The following is a 21,886-nucleotide window of genomic DNA, read 5'->3' on the forward strand; positions in this document are numbered from 1 at the left end:
TATTTTTCATCTAAGAACTATGGTCCCAGATGTTAAAGATATAATTTCCAATTAGATAAGACCACTTAGGAAGGGCACTTAAGAGCAAGGGTTTTACAGTTAAAGACAGTAGGACCCCTCAGTTTAATCAGCAAGCAGAAGCTTCCTAGAGGTTTTAAAATGTCAAGGTCATTTTGTTGAATGACTCACTGCAAAAGGCTCATGAAAAATTATAGATGGAAGAGGTACTAAAAAAAGTCTGTAAGACTGACGTAATCCTCCTGCTCCGTTCTTTGCTCCTTTGAGCACTCACTCTGGGCTGAAATGATTTTCCACTCAGAAAAGGCTGCACAGTCATAAACAGAAGTCTGCCAACTTAATGGTTTTATACCCCATGTCTGCTTTCAGAGGAGGGCCCCAAATGAGCCTCTCCCAGAGCTGATGAAACTGGGTGATTTTCTGGCAAACTGCTCTGTTATTCCCTTCAACAGCCAAGTGGAAATTCTGGTAAATAGGAGTGCTGCAGAAGGGATCCTAGAGAAAAACGGCAGAAGCCAGCAATGGGTGGAAACTCTTAGGAGAATCAGTTCCTTCCAAATCTCTGCCCACAGTGCGTGGTCTCAGAAGACAATAAACAATTTCCTGTTGTCCCACCTTTCCAAATCCACACCCATTGCTTATGGATCCTTTCTCTCCCAGAGACAGCCGTTGCCTCCTTGCTGGCGTCATCCTGAATCACTGCTCTTAGCTCTCTGCCTGCCTGGGACATGCGGCTTATGGGTTTCTTCCTCTGGCTGTCCCTGTGGGTGACCCTTGATCTGGGGAGGGTAATATCCTTAGCTTCCTCTCTGCGACCCATCTTACACCCAAGGGGAGTTATTCCATCTGCCAGGAATACTTAAAACTGTGCACCCAGAGGGAAGGAAGCAAATTGAGGCTCATGTGCTTGGATAGGTCCAATCAACCCATGATATCATTTTATGTAAATCTGAGTCTTTGAGACACTGAGAGGAGCTGTCCTGACAAATGTGAACAGAACTAGAAACGCAGCTTTTGGGTCAATCCGGAGTTCCCCTGTCCCTTCACCCACTGCCACACTTCTCCTAGTTCTGGAAAAGGGCTTACAGATGGCTGGCTTTAGGAAAGCAAAGTCCTTCTTGGAGGAACCTGCATTCTTTCTCTGTCCTCAAAGTGATCCATCTGATGGCATCTTTGAAATGTAAACACAGCCCACAAATGCCTGGGACTGAGGGAAACTAAGAGAAAGAGGCCTTTTCAAATACAAACTGCTAAAGGTCTCTTGTGCCTAAACCCTGGCTCAGTGTCCTTCATAATCCTGGGGACACATACAGATCTTAACACTTTCTCCATAAATTACTCCATAAATGTCAGTGATTCAAGGGTCTTTGCGTCAATCTGTGCGTCCACAAATACATGTCGTCAATGTGAGATATTTTTTCTCTCTGGAGACATTGTCAACATTAGTTTACAAAGAGCTCTATATTTCTTTGGTTTTTAGACAAGCACTTGTGAGGACTGGGCATTCTAAAACTCTCGGAAAGATAGAAACTAACCCAAAGGTGTTTCGATTTCACATGGTCTGGGCAAATATTCAGTTGTTGGTTTAAATAAAAGAGACATTTCTTTACTGCTTTATCAGCACTAAAATTAAAACTTTCAGGTGCCTGGGTCTACTAAAAGTCAAATAAGTAGATGCGATCTCAGTGACAAAACGTTAAAAAAAATAGCTTGGGGGAATGATGAACTTCGATGTTTTGTAAGTTTATTTTTCTTATTTTTATACTTCCATTCCAGTTAGTTAGCATATGGTGTTATACTCATTTCATGTGTACAAAATAGACATTTTGTAAAATAGACCCTGTGCCCGTCAGGACAAGGGTACTCCTTAACCCCCATCACCTGTTTAATCCATCATTCCCCAGGTCGCAGAAAGCTTCTATGGGTAACCTCAGCTAAACTGTTAGGAACAATAGAATAAATGTAAATAAAATAAATAAAAATTTAGATACAGTGTTAGCCTCCCCAAACTTTTTGGAAGGCTAAAACTTTAAAGCTGTGCTGAGTTAGAGCACCTGTTAAATTCAGTTACATTCATTAAATATCTAGATCATTTCCAAGTATGATAAAATAGTTAATTATTAATAAATGAACATAGGTTTATCTACTTTTGGAAACTGAAGATATGTTGGGGCCTGCTTGTTAATGTGTTTTGTGCTTACTGAAAGATTGTTTTTTGAAGAAGCACAGGTTTCTAGAAATTATGAAACGTATTCATAAATGTGCCAATCTAAAGAATACTGTTTAACAGTGCACAACTGCTTCCTTATTAGTTTTCATTAAAATTGAAGGTTAACTAGGAGTTAACAGTTCTAATAATTTAACGAGAACTACTGGAAATAATAAGGGAAACAACCCAGAATGCAAAAAAAAAAAAAAAAAAAAAAAAAGTAAGATGTGTGTTTTCAGTAAGAAAAAGTATGATGAATGGGGTTATATTTTTGAGGGCAAAAAAAGAAAGGAATTTTTTCCTAAAGCAAGGCTGGTCATCTAAAAAGGGTAAACTCAGGACAAATTCTGGATGTAAAGGAGAAAGTGGTTTGTAAAAGGGGATGTTTAGAAAAAAATGTTATACGTGGTCAGGACTGACTAAGTTTGGAAGAAAGGATTTTCAAATCAAAAGTAAGAAGGTGTAACGTTAGAATTTGGTTTCTCTTTGTCCAAAGGGCAAAGGGTTAGGTTTGTTTATTTGTTTTCTTTAGTGTTTTGGTCAGCTTAAGTCTCTTTGACCTGGTACATTCCAAAGGACATGCTAAACTAATTTGGTTTTATTTGATATGTTACATTACATGGGAAGCATTGTCAAAGAGAAATTCATACTAAGTGTTCTTTACGTTGTGTTTGTAAGATTGTGGCACATGAAGTTAAAGTCGATTCTGGTTCTGCCAGACATTTGCAGTCCTGATGTCCTCGAACATGACACCTGTCTGCTTCTGAATCAGAGAAATCAAGGTGTATAAACAGTGGCAGTGTATTCAAGAAAGAGTCTGGACTAAGGGAACATCAAGACAGTCACTTGGTCCCCTCCTGGCTCCATGGCAAAACCATTTTCTTGATTTTTGTTTTTTCATTCTTTTGCCCACCAGAGGGCGTTTAAAGTGACCCATGTTATAAACCGACATCAGCGTTAAGACTTCTAGACTAGTACACAATGGTTTGCCATCAATGTCTGATCTGTCGGGTCCACAATCCTGGAAAAATTATTTTGTCTCCAAAGGCTCCAGACCACCTCCCTGGGGACACTTTGAACACCTGCAGCCGGACTTCACGCCACTGCCACTTAGTGCGGGCTGTCAACATGTCCCGGTTATTGTTTGTACATTTCTGGAAGGTTTAAAGCCTTTCCCTGCCGAGAGGCTGATGCCCTCCCTATGGCGAAGACACTTTTAAAAAGTGTGTTTCCCCCTTGGGGCACATCTTCTGTGATCTCCAGGGACCAAGGCTCCTATCTTACTGGGCAACTCATAGGAACCTTAAGGAAAACCTTGCAAACTTCTTGACATTCTCTCAGAGTACAACCTTCTGTTGATCCTTGTGTCACATGCTAGTCTGTCCAGCTGGTGTACGTCTACCATGTCTTATGCTCAAGCCTGTCACCACCAGCTTATGGAAGCCTTCCAGGATTATAGTTAAAAGGATCCTGTAGGTCACAGTTACAGCCTGGTGATTAGGTATTTTGGACTCGTCATCAGAGGAAGAGAGCCCTCAAACCCCCGGTAGAAGAGGGACCTTACCAAGTGCTCCTGCTGTAACACTAAAACGTATTGAGCCTCAGGTGCACATCACACAGCTCCAGTCTCTATCTGATACTGGGTCCTGCACAGACATTGGACATTTCGGAGTCAAATTGAAAGAAAGTGATGTAGCTGGCATGCAGGTAGGGTGTTTTTGCCCAAGACAATGGATCAAGATCTCACACTTCTACCAAATGTGAAAACTTTTCACCTTCTTTTCTTTCCGACGAACGGTCTGGAAAGATAACTCCATCATCTCTATCTCCCAGGTCACAGCCAAGGGGGGTAACCTTTGGAATTTACGGCAAGCTTTTATTTCAGACTAGGAGAAAATCTAGCCCTGTTTCTACCTTTTCTCAAGCTAAAGAAGACATCTCAATGGCTGACACCCCTCAGTTTACACCCTGAGTTAGAAGGAACCTCCCAGGAAGCTTTCGTGACCAAGAGTCACTCTTTTGGTGAGGCCCTACTTCCAGGTTAGGGATCAAGGTTAATGAGGTTTGAGCAAGACCTTCTCCTTCGTTCTAAAAATTGTTGCAGAATCTCTTACTAAAGCAATGGCTGCTTAACAAATATCCTTAGACTCTGACCAAAGTAATTCTTGAAAATAAGATAGCCCTTGATGATCTCTTAGCTGAGCAAGGCTGGGTCTGTCCTCTAACCAAGACCACCTGCTCTACCCCGATTAACAGTTCTGGGGAAGTTAAAACTCAACAACGTCAGATCACTGAGCAAGCCACTTGGTAAAAAATGCGACTGCTTCAGCGGAGCCTTTCTTAATTATTTGATTTTCATAGCTTTGTGTCTTGGGGACCATGGCCTCAAATTGCACTCCAAACATTGGAACTGTCTTGTTTATGGTAATCATAATAATATTCCTGGTGTGTAATGTTCTCTCTAAAGCTCCAAGTGTAAGTTCAGAGCTGGTAACCTACAAACAAATGAACTCTCTAAGACTGGAACATCCAAAAAGAACAAAGAGAACAACCCACTCAAAAATTGTAAACCTGAAGTGGTAACCTGTGAACATTACAGGGTGAAGCCAAAAGGTCATGACCTGTGAGTATCACACAGAAGGACAACAAATATGTCTCAGAGCTGCTGCTGAGAGTAATGTCAATGCCTCCCATTTTGATCTCATCTCTCAGTTAAGCTGAGAGTCTGATCAAAAGGCTGGGCTGTTAAAAAGAAAACCACAGACTCAAAATGGCCTCACTCAGCTCCAGACCCCAAGTCAGTAAATCAAGACTTCATCCCTGCTCAGCTATAGTTTCAACGCCCAGAACTTTGCCTTTAACCAGGGCATGGAATTTCCTGGTCCGCACTAGGAAGTTTACTGACTGGCCCCTTCTCTTCCCCTTAGGATGGTGACCTTGCCTGAAATAATGGATTCCTTGCTAATAACTTCTTTTTCCCTCCCTTTCAATCTTGAAAGACTTCTTTTCTTATGGCTCCTGGGAGCTCCCCTCTACTTGCCGGATAAGATGCTCCCTGATTCATAAATAGATCCGTTACCAGCCAATTAGATCTTTAAAAGGTACTCAGTTGAATGTTTGTTATTTCACAGATTCTTTGTCCAATGAGGAAATCAGGGTCAAGCAATTACCTTTGCTGTCACCTGGGCTCTGATGAAGAGCACGCAGCATTGTATCAGTGGCAATGTTTGCTGTTGAAAACATTGCATGGATGAATTTATTTCTACACTTACTGTATTTTTTATATCCTTTCCTAAAAGTAGCGAAAGTAACATTACACAGACAGCTCTAACTGTTCATATCTACAGCTAAGACACAGAGAGGAAACAAATGGGCAAAACTTAAATTTAATGTAACCGCTGGGCTGAAGTGTCTGTTAGGTTTTCATTTTTCCAGGGAGTGGAGAAAAGTAACAAGTGTAGTAAGTTCCCCGGTGATGACGAGGGTAAGGGGGCAGTTCCGGGTTACGACGTGTCTTGCTGGGCACTTATTTCTGCAACGAATGTCTCCCAAGGTCTTCTTTTGACAACAAAGCTAACGAGGGCATTTCTGTTAATTGCAATTCTGCAGCAGATTTCTAGTGCTGTTTCTTGTAAGATTTTTGTTGCTCTGATTGTGATAAAAGCTTGTATATGTATATATATATGCATGAAAACACAGAACAATGAAGTGACACTGAAAAGAGATAAAAGTCATCTTGCCCAAGCATGACCAGCCACGACTAAGCAAGAGCACGTAGGACACGTTCACATTTTATTATGAAAAGTTGTTACCTTACTGTCTTTACTTTAATCAATGCATGATGATAAGAGATTTTTACTTATCTTTTTAAAAAGCTTTTATTTTAATTTCAGTTAGTTAACATAGAGCGCTCTATTAGTTTCAGGTGCACAGTATGACTCAAGTCACTGTATGGAAAAGAAAGAGACATTTAGGGCACTTTAAAGTCAGCTCTTGAGGATATATTAACCTTTAACATAATCATGCTAACATTTTCCTTCTTGGAATTCACCCGAAAGTTTAAACCTCAAACCTGTTTTTTTTTTTTTTTTTAATTTTTTTTTTCAACGTTTATTTATTTTTGGGACAGAGAGAGACAGAGCATGAACGGGGGAGGGGCAGAGAGAGAGGGAGACACAGAATCGGAAACAGGCTCCAGGCTCTGAGCCATCAGCCCAGAGCCTGACGCGGGGCTCGAACTCACGGACCGCGAGATCGTGACCTGGCTGAAGTCGGACGCTTAACCGACTGCGCCACCCAGGCGCCCCAAACCTGTTTTTTTTTTAAGAGTGCCCAAAATTAGGTTGTGTGGAGTGCATAAAATTGTATGTGTGCTGGGTGGTTTTTATTTTGATTTGTTTTGTTTTGTTTTCACAGTAGATAAATACAACTCTCACCTTAGGTTTTATATATTCAGAGAGCTGATATTGATATGTGTTGGCCTGCAAGTTCCCGTCCCAGCAAAGAAGTGTACTGGGATCCTGAGTCTGTGTAATAAAATGGTCATTAGCTAAGAGTGATGATTATGTCTGGGAGAGATGATGTCTGAGAGTCCACAATGGGGGAGTTGTATTCAATTTGTATGGATTGTTGTACAAGGGACGTTCCACATGCTGTAGCTCACCTAACCCCCCACCTCCGTCCCTGAGTGCCGGCTCTGCCCGTCACTGGTATGATTCTCAGCAAGGTACTTAGAGACTCTAAATCCTATTTCCTTACGCGTAACATGGAGTCCTCCAAATCCAGCTCATGTCAGTGTCACCAGGATCACTGGTGCGAGATAATGCACGTGAACTTTCACAGAGTGCCTGGCACAGGAGTAACCATTTAAGGGTACTGGCTTTCATTAACCTTGTTGTCATGTCCACAAACACCTCCACTCTAGAAAATCATGTGCGGGACTTGCGGTTACTGGGGTGTGCGTGATTTGGAAAGGTAAGGCTGCTTCCATTTTTACACGGGAAATTGACCTACACCAGCCTCCTTCCAATGTGTAAGATTCTGCTGTGGATTCTCGGGTTGGACGATATCGTTTTGGTGGCCACGCTTCATGTAAGCGGTGTGTGCTCAGGACTTTACAGCAGCCACTGTTTCTGGTTGGTTTTCCTTTCGACAAGTATTTACAGAACACCTGCTTTGCTGCAGGCACTGTGTTAGGAGCTGTGAGCCCAGAAGGAAAACAAGATAATCTTAGATATTACCCTCCGGTTGTGAGGAAAAAAAGAAAAAAAATCATGAACTTCAATGTATTCATGTGCAGAAATACCATATATGAATTGATCTGCTCAGTCACAAAGAATCAGAGCACCTTTTCTGGAATTGTGGGGCTCCTATTTGTTATGGCTGTCTCCAGTCTGTTGACAGATTCTATCTGCCTGTCTGTCTGTCTGTCTCTCTCGCTATCCATCCATCAAACTATCCATGACACAGACACGTGTCAAAGAATGGATATGAACAACGGAATAATACTTGCTTTCATTTCTTTTAGAGCTCGCCACTATTAACTACACAAAAGCTTCTCGGAAGGATGAAAATGGTAAGTTTTTCTATGTTTGTCTTTTTGTTATGCTACAGCATTTACCTTCTGATCAACTTAACTTTTGAACTTCCCTGGCTTCAAGGAGAAATATCACAATGGTTGGATCTTGCAAAATAGACTTAGTGACAGCTGAAGTCTCCATCATTTCCCAGGCGTCGCCTTCACACAGTAAATTCTGGCTTGGGAATGAGAGGACTATTAAGTAGGGGTGCAGTGAGGGGCTCTGAAGTCTTTCAACAATGGATTTCATTTGTTTCTGTGATCTTTGTTTCTACGAACTGAGGAAAACATGGTATCAAGTAGCTTTTAGAATTTTTTTTTTTTAATCTTTGTATTTGTTGGTAGTTAATAATATGAACTGACACTGAGAGGTTCTTGTACAGAAGGCGTTGTGTGTACTTTGAACGGGTTTTGTTTAATTCTGTTAATACTCACTACGAAGTATTTTGTTCTCACGTTACAAATGAGGACAGTGAACTAAAATTAGCTAAGTCCCTTGTGCCCTGCGACACAGCAAGATCCGGGGCTTCAACCCAGATCATCTGAATCAAGAGTTCATACACTTACTCAATTTTTATTCTTCCTCTAAATCCCAAAGCCAAGGCCCTGAGACAGGCTGCACAGGGGAGGGGTTGTGATGGCAGGACTTCGTGTGCCAGAATCCAGACTTAAACCCCAGTCTTTAATTATTACTTGCAGAAATATGGGCAGATTATTTGCATTTTCTGAGCCAACCACAAATGACACAAATAACACCCAGCTCAGTTATGGAAAACACAAGGCCCCCTATGTGGAGTGTTTTACTTCAGGTATCTCATTTAGCAGCCACATAATAAGTACCTGTGAGTACATTCTAAGTATAAGTAGTAGTTCCTGGCCCTTTCTCCCCGCGTATGCACAAAGGAAATGATGAAGACCATTGGCTCTAGTCCTGCTGATTTGTCCTCATGTCCAATATCAAGGGGCTCCTGGACTCTGGCTACTCATCATCATCTTCCTTATCATCATCCAACTTTACATTTATCCATAATCATTGGGTGTCTTGGGTATTCATTGCCTGTGGAGATCCAGGATGACAGAGTAGCTGAGAATGCGTCCTGAAACACCAGGTTGCTGGGATTGAAATCTGGCCTCTTGTACTTACTAGTTGCATGAAATCAGGCAAATTGCTTCTCTCTCTGTCCTCAGTTTATGTGAGAATGGGAATGAAAATAATAACCTCATCTGTTATTAAAAATTAAATACAATTAGGGCTTCACATGCACAGTTCTCAAGTAACATTTAAGTTGTGGCTAATGGATATTGCCTATTATTCTTACCTGGGGACATGGGGGAATGAAGAAATGCTAGAAGCTATTTATCACCAATGCTTGTTTTTCCCCATTGGACTCATTCATTCTAAACACAACCTATTTTTTAATACTTTGGAATGTTCTAAGTGAATTTTAAAGGTTTTTTTTTGTTTTTGTTTTTTTACTAACTTGGTCTGCAAACCGGATTCTGAGTAGTCTTGGGGGTGGTGTTAGTGGTGATGGTGGTGTAGATGTTTACTCTCCAGTTGTACTGGTGACAGAGTCACTTTAACCCAGGACATCAGAAATGTGTGCTGTGACCCAGCTCCCAAACTAAGTCCTCGCCTTTCCAAAGAACAGGTGAAACTAACTGATGGCTTCTTTTAGACCCCTGGCAGGTGCAGCTCGCGAACACCTCTGCCTACTACACGTACGTCGTCCTCGTCGTCAAGAGCATGGTGTACACCATCATCATCGCCATCTGTCTGCTTGGGAGACCAGCACTCTGTGACAATGGGAAGAGTTTCTAACCCCTGGTGGCACCAAGGGTCCACTTTTCTCCTTGACTGTTGTCCCTAAAAGAGTCTGTTGAGGATCTAGAGGGGCTTTCTTTCTGCGTTTGGGTTATTTCAGTTCACATGTTTCTTTTTCTATGTGTCATCATAGCAGAACAGGTTTACAAACCGTTAGGCAGACAGGAAATGTCACTCTGCATGGAGAACAATTTCTACCATGACTCAGGGGCAGGGCCAGGGGAACCCACGGGGGTGTCAGCACCGCTCTCTCCTTCATGCCCACCAGCCCATCAGCTACTCAGCACCCTCGCCTCTGAGTACAGCCGGTGTGCAGCTTCCATAGAGGCCCCTGGGGCTCTGTATCCAGATAACTGCCTGGAGGCCTTTTATTTTACATTTCTGGAAGTCTTCCTCCTTGCTACCTGAACTTTGTGCTATTTTTCATAACAGACCTAATAAAAGCAATCACAAGTCTACTTTCGCCTCTGTGGACATTTATTTGGTGAGACCTGAGTACAAGGCCATGGACAGCATGACACCTGAGCCTTCACATTCAGCATTGATGTACTCATGGTCAATTCCACATCTCTAATTCTTTCCCTAAGATAGTCCTTGTGATGCCTTCTTTGGGGGCACTGGCCCCAGGGGAACCACAAACAGTGAAGGTGCCCAAGTCATTTCTCCTCGAAAGGTGAGCAGTTTCAGACTTATTTAGCTTAAGACTCTTCCCCGGTGACAGTTTAATAAGTCACAAGCCTGCGGGGCATGCTCAGGGCACCGGTGTCAGACCTGGACCAGTGTCTCATGTGCACCGTGTTCCCTGATGTCACAAGAACCCCATGAGAGCTGCAGTAACACGGGAAAGGGAGAGTGCTGGAGGGTTTAAATGCTTGGACTCTGAATCCCAGGAGCCTGGGTTTAAATCTCGGGTCTATAGCTATTAGAACTTTCTGTGCCTTAATTTTCTCATTTGTAAAATGGGCTTACAGTGACATGTCTCCAGGAGTCATGTGGATGAGCTGAGATATTAGTACATGCAAGTCCCCAACAGTATCAGCATCTACTGTTGGCAGCTCCACTTTAGAAATAATAGAGAACATGCACTCACATGTACACACACACACACACACACACACACGTGTATATATTTCTACAAACATGAATATAAAGCAAAATGTTCAGTGTGTGGTAAGTGGGTAAAAAACTAAATGTATATTTTCTATTTTCGGTAATGAATGCACTTAAAGTAAAAGCTTGCATATATTAGAACAAAAACAATGCCTCATTTAAAACTGGAAAGGATAGGGGCGCCTGGGTGGCACAGTCGGTTAAGTGTCCGACTTCAGCCAGGTCACGATCTCGCGGTCCGTGAGTTCGAGCCCCGCGTCGGGCTTTGGGCTGATGGCTCAGAGCCTGGAGCCTGTTTCCGATTCTGTGTCTCCCTCTCTCTCTGCCCCTCCCCCGTTCATGCTCTGTCTCTCTCTGTCCCAAAAATAAATAAACATTAAAAAATAAAAAAAAATAAAAAAAAAAAAACTGGAAAGGATTTTTTTTGTTGTTTATTTGCAATCAGCTTCAGTCTCTGGGACACAGGTGGCTTTGGAGACCAAATACAGGTTCCCAAGGGGAAACAACACAAGACCCATCAGATACAAGGAAGAGGAAATTTAATTTCCATCTACTTGATTCTCGGGAATTTGACTAGACCTCTTTAGGGCAAATACCTGGGCCTCTACTTAAAGATCTGGAACTGTTTCTGTGTGTGGAAAGCACAGAGGCAAAGGGGAGACTAGCAAATGACCCAGAGCCGTGTGGGCTGATTTCAGGGCTGGGCACTCCTAGCCAGTGTCCCCTGTGGCTTCCAATCCTCAGCCCCTCCCTTCCCCAACCCGACCTGGGCAGCCCTGCGGGCTCTGCTCTGCACTGGCAGGTGCAGAGAGGGGGAGGGCGGTGGTGCAGGGGACAGTGTGGGGGGCAGGAGGGCGCTGGTGCGGAGGTGGGGTTTTCTTTTCTCCGGCTTTTCTTGTCTATGTGCTCTGTCAAATGTGGTTGATTGGTGGAAAATGCTTGAAGTCAAACCGGCCCCCACTGGTTGGGACTGTGCAAGGGGTAGTAGGTTTTGTCAGATAAAATAAGGGCAGTTAAACCACAGCCAAGTTTGCTAACTTGCAGAAGGCCACAGCTAATGGAACGAAAATATCCATCTGCACACGTATGCGTTTGCTGTCAAACATACTCTTATTCTGTGGGTGAGGGGTTCCCCTATTTTATAAATAGTTCATTCCAAGTAGCGGCTTCATGACTTCGGAATCGTACGACCAGGACTGTTGAGACACTGAAACTTCAGTCCGGTCCAATGACAGTATTCTGAAGGACACAGCGCGCAGACTTCTTGTAGCCCTAGGTAATCGTGACATCCTCAAAGGATCTGTACTTTTCCGTGGCATGTGATTTATTGAGGCTCCTATTTTTCAGTCTCATTTCTTGGTGTAGACAGGTTTCCAGAAGACCAGTGCCCATGAACCTATGAGCACAGGTAGACTGAGGACATCACAACAGAGGTGCTTCTATCCTCACAAGAACACAGACATAGGGAAGCTCCGAGTCGACTGTGTAATTGAATGTCATATATTGACTCATCTAAGTCCCTCTATAGGACAGATGACTTCAGAGTTGAGCTTCATTAGAGCAAGCTTAATAGAAGACAGGCGCATCAGCTAGGTGGGATGGGGGTCCAGCAGAGGAGGGTTGTTCAGCAATGTGAACACAAGAGTAAGTGTCCCCACCCCACCCCACCGGAACATGGTACAGAGAGGGGGCCCAGTCCTGAGACCCAATCTGACCAGTCCTTGGAGAAACAAAACTCTCTTGTTGAGGCCGCTGCTTTAGGCTTTCAAGGTTTGACTTACTGCACATTCTCACCATAGATTTCATTTCCCTTCTTCTATGCTTGAGAGCAAACTTCTGGGTGAGCTTTGGCTTCCATGAACATGGGCCACATGCTATTCGTTCAGCTCAGGGTAAATTATACACTGACATCCAGCTTAGGCATCATCTGTGGGCCTGTTATATATGTGACTCCACTCCTGAGACAGGGGAATCTAAATCTGACCACACCACTGAGTTGCTGAGATTTGAGTCCAAAGTCCAGAATCTGCAGACATTCCTCACCCCTTTCTCCACCATAAGATGCTCTTTCTGGCTAAGCCTCAGGTTCCCCCTGCCCTCTTGATGGCACTTCTGTCACTCGGTCCATTCTTAGAACAAGCCCAGACGGAGCTGATCTGACCTGCACAAATGCACATTTGACCCTGTCGTTACACCCTGTAGTTATTTCCTGAGGAAACATCTCTGACAAAAAAAAATAATACTTCTTTTCCATTATGTACCTTAGCCTTCCAAAAAATAGAAGAAAATCTAAATGCCTGAGAGCAGAAGAAAAGTTAAATAATTATTTTACGTCCATGAAATAATCGGCAGTCATTTAAAATTATGTGTGTAGTTTACACATCATGGAAAATGCTCACCTGTGAAGCAAAAGTAAATATGCAGTGAAAAAAGTTTATATCCTTTTGGAATATATTTATAAAAATAAAAACCCAAATCCATAGGTGAAAATCAGAAAGACAAGAAGAAAATAACCAGATGACTTCAATGATGCCTGGATATTCCAAAGTTTTTGCAACAAACCGACTTCATTACTTTTAGATTATAATTTTTAAAACAGTGAATAAATATATGGACGATATGGCCACAATAATGTGAAATTACAAACACAAAATGAGTAGGGGACAAATGAAGCTGTCGACACTGATTTGGCCTAATATTTTGAAGGACCGTTTCTTTGATTCTTGTTCTCCAAACATTTTTATAAGAAGTGTGTCCTAGTCTCACATTCAGGGAAGAGAAAAAAAAAAAGTGGTCGTTGGAAGACCGAGGGAGTAGGTTAGGGACAGAGCATCCTCACAGGCAAAGGAAACAGCCTGCCTCACAGCTGCTTTCCTCTTGTGAGATAACACACCTCGAATAGGACATTTTCGTCCATCAACTGATGAATGGATAAAGAAATTGTGGTTTATATACACAATGGAATACTACGTGGCAATGAGAAAAAATGAAATATGGCCTTTTGTAGCAACGTGGATGGAACTGGAGAGTGTGATGCTAAGTGAAATAAGCCATACAGAGAAAGACAGATACCATATGGTTTCACTCTTATGTGGATCCTGAGAAACTTAACTGAAACCCATGGGGGAGGGGAAGGAAAAAAAAAAAAAAAAAGAGGTTAGAGTGGGAGAGAGCCAAAGCATAGGAGAGTGTTAAAAACTGAGAACAAACTGAAGGTTGATGGGGGGTGGGAGGGAGGGGAGGGTGGGTGATGGGTATTGAGGAGGGCACCTTTTGGGATGAGCACTGGGTATTGTATGGAAACCAATTTGACAATAAATTTCATATATTATAAAAAAAAAATAAAAAAAAATAAATAAATAAAAGCCAGAAAAAAAAAAAAAAAAAGAATAGGACATTTTCTTTTCTTGCAAATGCTGCATTAGAGCCAGAACAAATCTGGTCCACGAGAATGAACAGCAGAGAATCTTAAGAAAAGATTGTGTCCCACATCTTAACCTCATAAACGTCACACAGTTCAGGTGAAGTTTGTGTGACATAAGTAGATTAGAGTATGGCTGTTGGAAGTCTTCCCTTTCCAGCCTATTCCACTGCTGTAGACACACGGGGGCAGATGAAATGCCTTTCCACTTGGACAGGAGTCTAAGGAAGATGGTCTTACCACGTCTTCCTGTTTCTGGGCTTGCTCCCCACCTGTCAAGTTAATGGCACTTGAGCCACAAGAAGCCGAAACGTCTTGGAATTATTTGAGAGTGCTAAACAAAGCCAAACATTTAATTAATATATAACATGTATGCTTTGCATAATTTAATAGTGATGTAAGGCAGGCCTTACAAATGGAGATATAGACATAGATATAGACATAGATATAGATATAGATATAGATACAGATACAGATACAGATACAGATACCAAGGAGAAATAACTTAGATGCTGCTGGAGGGAATGGAACATGGACAGCAACTTTGTAGAACATTTTGGCACCTACTTAAAAATTAAATAGAAACTCACCAAAGACCCAGGAAATCCTCTGCTAGAAATCTGTCTAAGACAAACAACAAGAGTGGCACCTGGGTGGCTCAGTCAGTTGAGCATCTGACTTCAGCTCAGGTCAGGATCTTGTGGTCCTTTGAGTCCCGCATCCCGCTCGCTGCTGTCAGGCTGTTGGTGTAGAGCCTGCCTGGGATCCTCTGTCCCCTTCTCTCTGCTCCTACCCTGCTTGCACTTCCTCCCCTCCCCTCCCCCCCCCCCCCAAAAAAAGAAATATGAAAACAAAAGTCCGCACAAAGACATGAGGGTCAAAGTTTATTGCAGGTTAATCATAATAGCAAAAATTGGCTATAATTCCGATGTTCTTCCACTGGTAGATTGTCAAAATGCTGTCATCCACTCAGTGGACTGGTATTCAGCAATACAAAGGGACAAACTACTTATGCATGCAACATGAATGACCCTCAAAAACATTATGCTAAGTAGCAGCCAGATGTAAAAAACTACACGTTCACATTGTATGATTTAATTTATATTTATTGTCTAGAAAGTGCAAATTTACAAAACAGGAAGCCAGTTGGTGGTTGATCTAGGACTGGAAGTAGGAGCAAGGATCACGTGGAAACAAAGACACTATCTGGATGAGAAAATTGCTCTGCAATTGTTCTGTGACTTAGTTTAAGAAGTATAATTTACTCAGGGCACCTGGGTGGTTCAGTTGAGCGTCCGACTTCAGCTCAGGTCATGATCTCATACTCTGTGAGTTCGAGCCCCACGTCGGGTTCTGTGCTGACAGCTCAGAGCCTGGAGCCTGCTTCGGATTCTATGTCTCCCTCTCTCTCTGACCCTCCCTTGCTCATGCTCTGTCTCTCTCTGTCTCAAAAATAAATAAAAGCATAAAAAATTTAAAAAAAAAGGAGTATAATTTACTAAGAACTGCAATCACACATTTATAATGGACTAATTTGATGCTATGCAAACTATACCTAATAAGCTGTTTTTTTTAAATCAAGATTGAGTGATATCTTCAGCAGTGATGTCTCCATTCTTTTTAAAATTTTTATTAAAAATCTGAAAAATTGGGTTTCGGATCTACTGAAACATTCGGTGACTCTATAGTTGGTAATTTACGCAAGAACACTTCAGAAGAATTTAAGCTCCCCCCCCACCCCCCATTCACTGTCTTCAGCCCCTAAATGCAGACTGGACCAAAGTGGGCTTCTCCGTGGTGCCCAACCCCTGACTGGCTACTCATGCTACCCCTCCTCCCTCGGTCTAGCAGGTCAGCGACCCACCTCCCTTGGTCTATCAGGCTGGTGTGCTGGGACACTCAGGTTTGTCCCCCACAAGGTCCAACCTGCAAAGACCTCGCCCCACAGGAGGGACCCCTGGAATACAGAGCCAGGGCTCCCCCTGGTGGTTGAGGAGCCCAGAGACAATCCTACGGGACCTGAGCCTTGTCCCTCCTTCCCCAAACTAGGATCCTAACAATGTGACAGCTGACCAGTGTGATGCCCACAGTAGCCTTGACTGACAGAATGGAGGTCAGGGGACATGGGTGTCAAGCTCAGTAAGAATAAACAGAGTGCAGAGTAAGTATGTGTTCGCAAATCACCACCCTGTCCCCCCTCCTCCCCTCCCCCCCCCCCCACCACGCCAGCCAGAGTGAGCCACTTGGAAGAGGACGCATTTTACATTCAGACACTAAATTTACAGGCTGACATTCTTGCAATTTAGTACTAACGTCCACGTATCACCAAAAATCTGACAAACTTCATAATCAGCAATGTCTTCTCACAACAGCCTCAGTTTCGGTCAGTATTTTTTTCCCGATATTTTATATTTATAGGTACGTAAAATTAATAGATAATATAGAATAGAAAAGTCCAGTCATTAGCCCAATGTTTATACAAGAGAATTCTTAATGTCTTTCATTTGATTACTCTTGTTTTCCTTATGTACCTCTGCACTCAACGTAAGCTCATGAGGGGTGAACAGCATTTCCACTCCCCGCCCCCAGTTCACGTCTCCGCCAGCGCCCATCCGGGTTCCTTATTGCATTCAGTGTAGAAACAGTACAACTCAGTCTTCGTGTCCCCGGTAACCGCTAAAGTCCCCACCGACCTTCCCTGTGTTCGGACTCTGCTGCAGGGACCTTATGTACAAGTGCGAGGAGCAAATACACGAGACACTGAGTGGTGGATGAGTTCAGAGATGTCCAGACACACTGACGCCAGGATCAGCGTGGAGGAAAATCTCAAACTGAATATAACAGGAAATGATAGAAGGCTTTTAGGGTATCAGAGAAGAACAAGTTTTCTTGACCAGGACTCCAAAGTACACGAAGTAAATGGTCAAACAAAGTTTGACCACAAAGTTGAGACTCTTCATTTAGTAAGTACTTTAGACAAAGTTGAGACATTTGATAGATTAGCTGAGGCTCTTTATAACAGCTAAACCTCAGAAAGGATAATTATCTAAGAGACTTAAATTTGTACAACTCAACAGGTTGTACAATTGCTATAACAATTGCTATAATCTTAATTAATTTTGATAATTTAAAGTGCCTATCATTTTATCTTTTTTTGCATTTGTAATACATTTGTAAGAATGTATTAAAATAATATTTGTATTATGCATATTTGTATTTACTTGTATTTGTAAGAGTATAAATCAGTGTTAATAGGAAATATAATAATAGCAATCTTGATTTGCCAGACACTCTCCTAAGTGTTCCACGTGTATTAAATTATTTAATCCTCACCAACCTGTGAGGTGTGGGCTGATTTCCCTTTTCGCAGACGAGGAAGCTGAGATTCAGCGCATTGAGAACCGGGTCTGGTCACAAGGCCAGGAAAAGTGGGCCCGGCCGTGGGCAGCCTGGCTCCTCTGGGTGCTGTACCCTCTGCCACCGGCCTCCTTTCTGCTGTGCCCAAAGGACACGGACGGCCAAGTGTCCGAGGGACAGACTTTAGTGGGTGCCAGGTATAAACAGAGACCCTCAGCTTCCTCATCAGCGGCCCAGGGCAATAGCCTGCGGAAACAACGTGATCCTGTTTGGTGGCCATCAGGTTGGTAAAAACTATGATGTCAGATAATAAGCACAGTATTTAGAGACAAGGTGTATGCGTATTTCCTGGCAGCCGCAACCCCGGGATGACGTTCCCAGGGAAACCCGACTCCCAGCATGCAGAGACCCTGAGGTGTGGGTGCCAGCCTCGCTGGTGACAGCCAGTATGTGCAGCAGGACAAGTGACTGTCACTGGCGGTGGAGGGATTCATGCAGTGGCTGCAACCAGCGGCAGAAGGAGCAGCACAGAGGAGCAGTGAGCCTAGTGGACAGACGCATGGACAGACACAGATTGATGGGAATGCGATGCCGTTTATATAGATGTAAATACACATCATTCACAAGCAATTCTCTGTAGTTTTCACAGGTGTATAAGACACCAAATATATCAGTCAATCCTCTCATTTGAGGCCGGGGAAACGGGGTCTTGCAAAGAGGAGCCCCTTACCTGAAAGTCCCAAGCACACTGAGTACACAATTGGAAAAACAGCTTTCCTGCCTAGTATTTCCGGTTGTTCCACTCACTAAGCTGAGTATTTGCTGGAAGAGACCACTTACCTGGGCTCCACGACGTTGTAGAAGGTGTGGGTCATACCTGCAATGGCCAGCAGGGGGTGCTAGATGTCAGTGTAAGTAACAAGCAAACTACCATAGATTTTATGCAGGAAGCTCCTTATTGAAAATAGGAAGTAGAACAAGATCACAGATTACATTTGAAGCAACAGCTCCTTGAGGACAGAAATTAATCCCTGAATCACAAACATCCAAGCAGGTTTCCTGGGGCACGTGCTTCCTTAACCTGAAGGTCTTGAAGTTAGTTCTTGCTGTGCTCTTAGCTAGACAATCTCAAGTATGTTACTTACTCCCCCTAAACCTCTGTCTCATCTGCAGAATGGGATGAAGAACCCTTACTTTATGCAAGGAAGGAATCAAGATGTACAATGCTTGACATTTTAAAAAGCGTGGTTGTTATTATTTAATGCACCAATGATTTCTGTTATGACCTTCAGAAAATTAGTCTCCGGGTGCTTGGGTGGCTCAGTCGGTTAAGCATCCGACTTCGCTCAGGTCATGATCTCGCTGTCCATGAGTTCAAGCCCCGCGTTGGGCTCTGTGCTGACTGCTCAGAGCCTGGAGCCTGTTTCAGATTCTGTGTCTTCCTCTCTCTCTGACACTGCCCCGTTCATGCTCTGTCTCTCTCTGTCTCAAAAATAAATAAAAGTTAAAAAAAAACACTAAAAAAAAAAAAAGAAAATTAATCTCTAACAAAAGGAAAGAGGTATTAATTCACAAGTACTAGAAGAATTTCTGTTGTGTTCTGAGGTCCAGCACTGTTAAATGCATGACTGCTCTTTAAGAATAACTTATGTTCTGGGGGCCCCTGCGTGGCTCATTCAGTTAAGTGTCTGACTTTGGCACAGGTCATGATCTCACTGTCCGTGAGTTTGAGCCCCGCGTCGGGCTCTGTGCTGACAGCTCAGAGCCTGGAGCCCGCTTCAGATTCTCTGTTTCCCTCGCTCTCTGCCCCTCCCCCGCTCGTGCTCTGTCTCTCTCTATCAAAAAAAATCAATGAACGTTAAAAAAAAATTAAAAAAAAATAACTTATGCTCTTTGCTTATTGGCATGTAATTCTTGGGTTCTGCATTCTCTCTGAATTTTTCTTCATGACTCCATAGCCTTTATAATTAAAAGAAATTACATACACATATATGCAGTTGTATGTATAAGGAATGGAGGGTGTGACGGGTTTTGGACTTTCTTAGAGTAGGGTTTGAATCAAGACTCCATTACTTATGTGACCCTAAGTAGTGAAACATTTTAAGATTCCAATAGCTGATCTGTCAAATGGGGTTGTTATAACTACCTTGACGTGTTATGAGGAATAAATGCTTATAAGAATTACATTGTACTTAATTCAGGCTGATCGTATTTATTTATAAAGCAACCAACTTGGCCCAATCTCTGGCACTGAATTCCCCAATCCATGGGTTATCCTTCTTTGAATAGAGGACATCACATTCTACAAACTAAATTGTTCTCCCAAGAGATTATTTGGCTGGAGGTTTGGGACAGACTTCATTAAACAGTAAGGCTGGTCATGGCCGCAGTTCCTGAGCCTTCAATTTGAGAAGTATTTGAACAAAAATGGTAACACTGAGAGAAACAGACTTATGAATGCTGGTAATGTGAAATAAAAGTTGTTTAAAAAAAAGAATAGAAGGCTGTAGATTTTCTCCCCCAAAGTAAGATTTTCCTATCAGTGAAAATTTAGGAAATAGAGAAAGGAGGAAGAAAAATGTCACCCAATTTGTCACCACCCACACTGCTCACCTTCTATATTGAGACTCTTTCCACCTGTTGTTTTCCTGTGCAGATGTCCACCCCATTGTCACTCTCTTTTCCACTTAACACTTAATAAGCACAGCTGCCCTAGACACCTGTTGAGGGTCTGAATGATGGGCCTGGAATATTCTTTTAGCAGAGCATCTACTCAACACCTCACCATCTCAGCACAACCTCAAAGCCTGCATTTTGGGACACTTTAGCTTTGAATCCCGGTTATAGCTCAGCATGTCTGCCCTCCAGTTTTACCAGGAAGAGGAGCACGGAAGCTGGAGGACCCAGCCCTCCAGCACAGCCAAGTCCCCTTAATTGATGTCCTCACTGCCCTCTCCCTACAGGAGGTCAGGCTATAATTAGCATAACTATTTATCATAACTACACCCAGGAGGCCCTGGTATACCTGGCATAACTGAAAGGGAAGCTTCATTTCAGTCGAAGTCAATGCTCCCTTTATCTCTCAAAATTTCAATTCAGACACATTCCTCAGCTGCCCTTTCAGGAGGCCCCGCCTTTTCCATTTCTGAGGATCTGACCCTGGAACCTCAGGACCTGGTCCTGCCCCCTGGTCCGCACCCCACTTGGGTCAACGCAGACTTCTGCCTTTGGCCATGCACACACACACACACACACACACTCACACATTCACACATGCCGCTGTCTTCCACAACAATAATATTCCCTATAATTTTGCACTCTGGGGATCCCAGAAATATCGACGGCACCCAGGCCAGTGTTGAGGTGAAACGCCCGTCCCCAACATTTCCTGAGCATTGTCTATGCACCTGGGACAGGCTACACGCTTTGCTCACATTTCCTGTTCACTCTGCCTGCAAACGAACGAGGTCCCTTTTGACAGATGAGGAAAAGGAGGAGAAACAGCTCGCCCACGACTGCACAGCTATCGTGTTACGTGAGGGCATTTACTCTTCTGATGCCACCTTGGGACAATGCTCCAGTGCCAGCTGGGGGGGGGGGCGGTGCCTTTTAGGCGGGCAATGCTGCTCTGCTTGCCCCCATCGTCCCTGGGCAGGCCACGCCCCATTGCTCTGTGAGTGCCAAGTGGCCATTTGAGGCTTGGGATTTGTCTCCAGCCAGACCTGGCTGTCATCCCACCTGATTTGCCTTAGGCATGCAGCCTTGGAAGAGACACTGAGCAGAAACCTATTAGTGATCTGCTCAAGCAAAGTCGATGTCCAATCAAAAATTGCTATTATTAGTGGTGCTCTTACTGCACCAAAGTTCTTCAGTGTTTCTTAGCACCCTGACCACTGGTGGTCCCTCTCCCCCTTGTGGTCAGACCTGTCCCTGCCCTCTGGCTCCTCCCTCCCCCCTCCCTCCCGCCTCTCTCTCACCAGTGCCTGCAGATGCCTCAGGGAAGCAGAGCTCAGACCCTAACCTGCCCTCTGCCACCTATCCAGTCAGTCTCCGTCCAGAAGGTGCAGCTGGGAGGTCACCCTGGGCTTTTCCCCACCAGCAGGGAAGCAGAACCATGCTGGGTCCCCTCGCCCTCCTGTGTGCCCTCCTGTTTCCAGGTAGGTCCCGACTCCTTCCCTGGTGCAGGGTGACCCTGGTGCGGGGTGAGCTGAGGCTCCTATCTTTCTCCATCTCACCACTGTCCCCCTTGCAGGTGGGGTGGCAGCGATCAGTCTGACTCAGCAGGCTGTGGCCGTGGGGCGTGTGGGCAGCTCGGCCACCCTGTCCTGCCAAGCCAGCGCCTACGTCAACTACATCCACTGGTACCTC

General features: G+C 43.7%; 1 long non-coding RNA gene and 1 gene segment (V, D, J or C); one reads left to right on the forward strand and one right to left on the reverse strand.

Moving 5' to 3' along the window:
* Positions 1-21,886, forward strand: part of LOC123606265 — an 81,204-nt gene that overhangs the window by 28,229 nt on the left and 31,089 nt on the right.
* Positions 11,145-14,944, reverse strand: LOC123606269. Its single transcript, XR_006716199.1, has 2 exons — positions 14,811-14,944; positions 11,145-12,901 (listed from the first exon to the last, which is right to left on the reverse strand). It is a non-coding gene; the product is annotated as an uncharacterized LOC123606269 (long non-coding RNA).

Source organism: Leopardus geoffroyi, chromosome A2 (genome assembly GCF_018350155.1).
Source record: "Leopardus geoffroyi isolate Oge1 chromosome A2, O.geoffroyi_Oge1_pat1.0, whole genome shotgun sequence".
Classification (NCBI taxonomy): Eukaryota; Metazoa; Chordata; class Mammalia; order Carnivora; family Felidae; genus Leopardus; species Leopardus geoffroyi.